The 7,095-nt window shown below is 39.3% G+C and overlaps 1 long non-coding RNA gene across 3 annotated transcripts in view; it reads left to right on the top strand.

Annotated features, from left to right (window-relative positions):
* The window catches only part of LOC110404367, a 35,292-nt gene continuing 32,047 nt past the window's right edge, over positions 3,851-7,095 (top strand). Inside the window, exons 1-2 of one of the 3 annotated variants that reach the window (XR_002442186.1) lie at positions 3,851-5,556; positions 5,968-6,018. This is a non-coding gene — a long non-coding RNA (uncharacterized LOC110404367). Of the gene's footprint in view, positions 5,557-5,576; positions 6,019-7,095 lie in introns of those variants that run through there. The other 2 variants (XR_002442187.1, XR_002442185.1) reach the window with 2 other exon arrangements.

Here is a 7,095-nt window from a genome sequence, read left to right as displayed (position 1 = left end):
GGATTTGAGTGAAAGACAGTATGATGGAGTGCCACGAAACGTGCTAATAGCAAACACTAATGCGAAAGCCAGTCTTCTGTGGAAAATGTAATATCCATAGTACACTTCTTCTAGTCCATATTAAAGGCTCGCTTTCGAGAAAAATGTTTATTGTTTTCAATATTTGCCTAATCAAGATAGGAAACGAAAGCTTTCACAAAGGAGATGGGGTTTTACATTTTACAGAGCATAGTAATTTGAAGAACAGGATGTATCAGATCGATTCCTTTTTAATTGCCACTTTCATCAAGCTTTGTTATGGGATTATTTCATTATGTTTCTACACTTAAAGCAAAAGAACACAAATGCTGAATATGATTAGAACTTGGAAAGCTTTGTTATCAATTCAATCAGAATACTGTGTATTTTGTGAATATTCTAATTTTCCCCAACAAATTAAAGTTCCAACAAAGGTATTTAAATTAGAAAAGCCAAGGCTGCAGCAGAACAGCTACAGTGTCTACATTCAAGTAATGACACAAGCTAAATTGTAGTAACTACATACAACAAAAGACTTTTGCTGCTTAGTGTATGCACTTTACAGCCATTACTATAGTCTTTCTTTTTTTTTTTTTTTTAGTTTTCCTTTTAGTATAAGCTTGGAACTTCAGTTCTGTCACCTGCCTTTCAAGCAGTAACTACTTAAAGTTGTGTGGTAATTAAATTCTACCTGCAACCCAACTTCATTCCCTATGGAACCCTTGAGGATAGGGTTATGGCCTTTTTCCCAATTTAAACTAGCATGTGAATGTGCAGAGTAGAATTTACATTGGATCCTTGTTGCTCCTCCCAGTATTTCTCACTTTAAGTGCTGTACTTCTCTACCCTGGTTTGACAACTTTGATCAAATAAGTGCAAATCAAAACTCTAGACTTGGTGAGGCACACAGGGAAGCGTGGTGGCAGCTCTGTGATGAAGAACAGCAAGGAGAAGATGATAAGCCTGTTCCTGGTAGTTATTACCTCAAACTGAGTGTCATTTGCACTTAAAAATAGAGTTCTGTAGGGAATAATTCTACATAGTTTTGTGCAGGTCCACAGAAACCAATGTCACATTTTCTCAGCAATTCTGTGCATGAGTCCAAGCTTATGTTGAAGACCAAGATGCTTCTCAGTGGCCTCAGTCTGTAGCTGCCACCTCTTTCTAGGCTTAAATTCTTCAAGCACAGATGGTTTTCTTTAGACATGCATGGAAGGCCTTCATCCTTCAACTGCAGGTGTCCTCAGACCCTACCGCTGGATTGAGCAGTATACCAGATACCCAACAGCTGAAGGAAAGGGTCCTTTCAAAGTAAGAAATTAAACATTTTATTTCTCTTCCTGGGACACTATAGCCTCTAGCACCTGTTGTTTGTCATCTCACAGCAGTGTGCCCTTATCAGCCATTTCTGGGAATTCTGGGAGAGATGTGACTTGCCAGAGCTGTTCAATTCTGCAGGAATGAGTTGAAAATTTCATAGGGAGAGATGATGCATGAGTAGGAGCTGTTTAATTTCCTTGAGTTCCTTTCTAGTTTGCCACAAGCAGACCCAAAGAGAAGTGTGTTTCTCAGATAGCTACCTTTGTACATTGATGATGGAAGGGTATGAGACATGGAAGGTTCATAAGGTTTTTATCTGACCAGCTGAGACAGGTGAGGAATTACAGATACGCTTTCGAACACACAAGAAAATCATTATTCACTGATCTTTAGCAGAGGTCTTAGCATTCAAAAGCTTGTCTGTTTTCCCAGTTACATCATACAGACTAACAAAAATTATTACTTTTCTCTATAGACCTTTCCTCCCTTCTGTTCTGCAGGACACATAGGTACCTGGAGAATTTATACGCACAACCTGAACCCTTTGTGTGAGCAATGGTTGGACAAGCTCAGGCGTGACAAAATATGTCAGTAAATCTGCACAGTTCTTCCCAGAAAGGCATTTTCTAGGGGCTCTGACTGCTCTGTTAGTCATGCTCCTTCCTCAGGTAGTATGTGCAACAGCGTATAATATTTAACCGCCATTAAGCGCTTTTCCATTTGGGATTGTTTCATACACAGGTCAACCATTCAATCAGTCTCATTCATTGTTAGATTAAAAGTGCAAAGAACTAAGGGGAAAAGAGAAAATGAGATGTACCGTTAGGAAACACCATCTAGAAGTGGCAGATTAAGCTATTTGAAATGGAAACAATAGTAAATGAGTTTGAGGATATTTTACTTCATGCCTAAATTGGATCATTGGCTGAAAAATAATAACTTGGTCCTACAAAGTCATAACCTGGAAATGGGATGGAGACAGAAGTTAAAAAATGAGTAATGGAAGAAAGAGATCAAGCATGCAGCAGGGCAGGGATGATAGTGGTTATTTAAGGCAGGAAACGATGACAGCGAATGGTAATTAGCAGTAATGCAAACACATTTTCCGTTCATAAATTGGGTGCTGGTGTCAGTATGACTTGTCTGAATGCACATTCAGGGGAGAACATGGCTTTAAAGTGGTAGCAAGAGAGTGGGAAAGAATTAGTTGAGCATCACTTACGTATATATATATATTACATATATATATAAAAATATATATATGGTGTATCTTCTTCCCAGCTGTTATCTGAGCAGCTTGTATAAATGTAAAATTATTTTCAGAACCAGACTATTGTGTACAGCATACAAGAGCCAGTAATGCAGTTATCAGGTATTTAATATTATTCAGTCAGTCACGTGCTGGCAAATTCTCACCTCCCCATTCTTAGCAATGCTCATTACATGAAATAATTTTGTGTCCCAGTCCTGAGGGATGCGAAGGGGTGGGATTCAAGACTGAGTTGAGCTGTCTGCGATCAGAAAGACACGTACATCTTAAAACTGGATTCAATTCAGAAGCTAAATTTGTCTAGCGTAATCATAAAATGAAAATGCACCAGCCTACCATCAAAGTAGTTAAATATTCAGGAGTAAGTCCATGGTTAATATATATCGATCAATAACTGTTACTCAGGGGCGGTTTAGATCAGGCTGGAGGAATCCAAAGTATAAATGAGCTCTGAAAGCACCAGATAAGTTTGGGTGACAAAGCTATCAAGTGGGCAGGAAGAAAAAACCGAGCTGCAGCTAGATAAGGCTTGCACTAGTGACAGACCCGTGGACTATAATGAATGAACAAGCCTAGCTGATTGATTTACTCCGATGTTAATAAACAGTTTGCTATCCAGACAGCTCCGCCGTCTCAGAACACCGCAGGTCTCCTGGGAGTCATTCATTGGCGGGCTCCAGGCTGCCCGCGTGGCACCGGCATGGGGAGGCCGCTGGGTTTCCTCCTCCTGCTCAGGAGCACCTTTCTTTTTTTAAGGCTGTACATCATTCTTGGGCTGCTGACTGAATATAGATGTGGATTAATTTTATAGCGGGCTATTGGTAATACATATTTCTTCATAATGTAGGAATTGATTTAAAACATGTAACGCTTTCTGAATTACTTCCAGATATCAAGTTTTAGCTTCCCACTCTGAAAATATTGACTGTAATTATTAAATGTTTAAGGTGCTCCACTGTTAGCAGAAATGTATTTTGAGGGCTATTTACCATTTCCTTTGCAGAGCTGAATTTTGTTAGTTTCTCATTTTTTTTTTTAATTAAAAAAAATCAAATCTTTCCTACATGATTAAAATACCTTAGAGGTAATTATTGAAATTAAGCACCTGGCATCTGAAATCACAGGCAAGTAAGCCATAGTTGCCACAAATATCTTTTTGTTTAGAGTCCTTTTTAAACACCTTTTTTTATATATACATATATATATTTCTAGTATTATTCTCCTTTTGTTCTGGTTCGTAAAGACTGATTTTAAATTAGTAAACAGGCTCTCAGTGCTCATGGTAGGTCTCAGATAAGGTGCAAAAACAATGCTAAAATATGCGGTGATAATTGAGTGTCAATTTAAGAACATGTTCCCTATTGAACAGGTGCCTGTAGTTTGCTGTGAACTTGAGGTTATTGTTAATACACCGTTAACAGGATCCCAGGAGTTTCCATGCAGTTAATTTCACACTTGGACGTTGCAATATTTGCAACAATTCACAGAGTTCAGAAATGTCCAGGAGACTTTGGCAGGGACAGCCAAGCAAAATGCTAATAAGGAAAACAGAAGAGAAGTCTGAGCCAGCTCTCGACTGTTGCCAGACTCCATCAGCACTACACAATGTTGACACGAAAAAAAGAGTTCTTTCATCTCCTGCAGCCATAAACCAATGGGGATTTTATTTATTTATTAACAGAGAAATAACAGAATGAAACAGAAGGGAGGGCTTGAAAGGAGCCCATTGTGTTAGGCCAGTGACATCTCTCTAAAATGAATGAGGATCCGTGAATGAGTCTTGTTTCATAACACAGCTATATAACGCAATGATCTGCAGTCAGATCTGTGTGTGTCATCCTGCAGGGTAATTTACAGTTCTGCAGACTGGGAGGAAAATGCAAGCAAATTAAAACTGATCTGATTTATAGTCTCACGCTTTGGTGTAAATACAAGAGTTATATCAATGATGTATAAAGTGTAAAGCAATAATCAGCCAATCGGGCTTCCAAGATCTTAGGTCAGTCACATAACAAGAAAGTGTTAGACATGTGTTTTACTTCAGCTTGGGGCAGTAAAGTTGTGTTATGTAATGAATGACTGACCTCCAAAGGGCAGAAATCAGAGTAGGCTGGCTTATAAAGTTCCCATCGACAGGACCCAAATCTCTAGGCACGTGGTTCATGGCTAACAAACAGCATCATCAAACCTTATTTTGGCTTTTAGTCCAAAGATCATCTTCAATTTTGGTATGAACAACCATTTTTAGTGCATCTCTTGAACAGGACCCTCTGCTAATTAATTGTCTTTTGTGATGCTGTTGTATCAGAAGTAAATGTCAAGTCTTGACTCATGTAACTTCCTTCTTCTAAAAAGGGCAGCTTCTGAGTTAAAAAGAAGTAAAATTTAAAAACAAAAGTATTATCATGCTTCTTGAACAGTGTTTCCTTAGAGATTTGGCATCTTTTCATCTCTATTATGAGAAAGGTAACAAGATACATTTCATGAAAGTCTGGTGTATAACTGCTAAATGTCTCTGACTTGCAAGAAATTGGACAGCTTGTTAGAACAGTTCTTGAATCAACAGCCTTTGGTAAGAACCAACTAAGTGGGATGTCCCATAGGAAAAAAATACTACATGACTGGGGAGCCTGAGCATCCTGAGAATTCTCTATTATGCTTTCTGGTCTTTAGGGTGTTTCAAACTTGTTTGCTTAAAGGAAAGGTGCAGAGAGCCAAGAGTGGGGTCTCCAGAAACCAAGTGACAACTAAATTTGTTATGGGGATAAATAACGTTTAAATGTAGTCCTGTTGCTATTTCCTTTGAAAGAGTATTTTTCCAGATTTTGTGAAGACCCATATTAGAAAATGTTTTTTTTTCCAGATTTCCTTTGAAACTCCAAACAACAAAATAGTGCCCTCAGCAAAACCTGAAGGTAGCAGAAAATCCATCTGTTGGGCTGATGAAGGTGACACGTGTAACTTTGTGCTGCCTACTGTCCCCACTTCCATCCCTTTAATTGATATTTGAACCACCCCAATTCCCATATTAATTAGTCTGTAGTAGGTTTAATTGCATTGTACTACGTTTTTTTTTTCCCAATGAACTGAACTTTTTAATGAGTATTCACTTCTTAATAACAAATTTAAAAAGTGGACTGTTCTTTTGTGGGAGAGGACAATGAAACTCCTCCCCTTAGCTTCTATATTTGTATATGTGTATATATATAATATATATGTGTGTGTTTATATACATGGACATTTTTAATAGTTTGATTTGGACACTAGGTAGTCCTTTTATGTTTTTCTCTTTGTTATATGTGAGTTGCATGACGTTTAATGCACATACTGCCTTTCTGTCCCTTATTCCCTCTAAGCAGGGCAAAGACAACGAGGAGATGCAGCAGCAAGAGGACTGCTGCATGAGGAAAGTAAGTCTTGCATTGCGTCCAGTCAACCCTGGAAGCCAGAGCTGAATACAGCACACGTTTTCATTAGCTTCATGTACTCAGTGCTCATTTGCTGAATAAAAGAGTACACAGTACCAAGGAAGAGAAATTGAGAGTGCAAGAAAGCACTGCAGCCCCCAGGTTGTGTAAGTGATGACAGGCGATTGCAGTTAGAAGTAAGTTTGTCATGGCCCTTCGCTGGCTGAGGCCTTGGAGGGCTCAGCTTCCAGCCTGTGCCTGCGTGAGGTCCTGGCACGAGGAGCCTCTGCAGCCTGGCTCTCTGGGCGCTGTGCTGGCCAGGAGGCTGAGTCTCTAACCAGCCCTGCCCCCAGCATGGTTTTGAACGGAATCCTCTGACTAATTCTGTATTTCTACTGTTGTATTTGCTGTCCCTACCACCAAAACAGAGTGAGACGAGGGTGCTTTGTGGTCTAATAATGGAGGTAAAAATGCAAGAGAATGCAGCGTGATGGGTATGCATAGGTCCAAATCCTGCAGTCAGCTCTGCCAGCGTGGTGGTGAGCAGCTGCACTGAGCCTTTGGCAGCACTGAGCATGTAGGACTTTTGTTCAGCTCAAAGAAAAGATTACTCTCCAGAGCCATTATTGTTTCAGCTTCTTTATGCAGGATCCAAAAGCAAGCCGTCTTCAAATTAATGTTTTTTACCATTAGTAGCAATGGCAAAACTTGTTAGGCACCGTGGCTAGGCTTTCCAGCACTGGTCTAGTTCTTACACAATGGAGCTACTAGCTAAAGCCTGAACACATGAATTTTATTGCACCAGAAAGTTTAAATCTTTCCTTTAGACTTACAGTCTAGCAACAAGGGTTATTCTAATTACTACGATGTATTGTTTCTACTTTGCTTTATTGGTGGACTCTGTCATGTTCGCTATCATCCTTTTATGAATTAAGTATCTCTGATCTCGTTCTTTTTGGCAATCTAATATACAAAAGACCGAATATCTGTTAATTGGGGCACCTGTTCTCTCTAGAGGTTTTACTGGTTTTGCTCAATATGAAAAATGATGTCAATTAACTTAACGTGGAGACGCAGGAA

This window comes from Numida meleagris, chromosome 10, assembly GCF_002078875.1.
Source record: "Numida meleagris isolate 19003 breed g44 Domestic line chromosome 10, NumMel1.0, whole genome shotgun sequence".
Taxonomy (NCBI): Eukaryota; Metazoa; Chordata; class Aves; order Galliformes; family Numididae; genus Numida; species Numida meleagris.
This window is presented reverse-complemented; position numbering and strand designations above follow the sequence as displayed.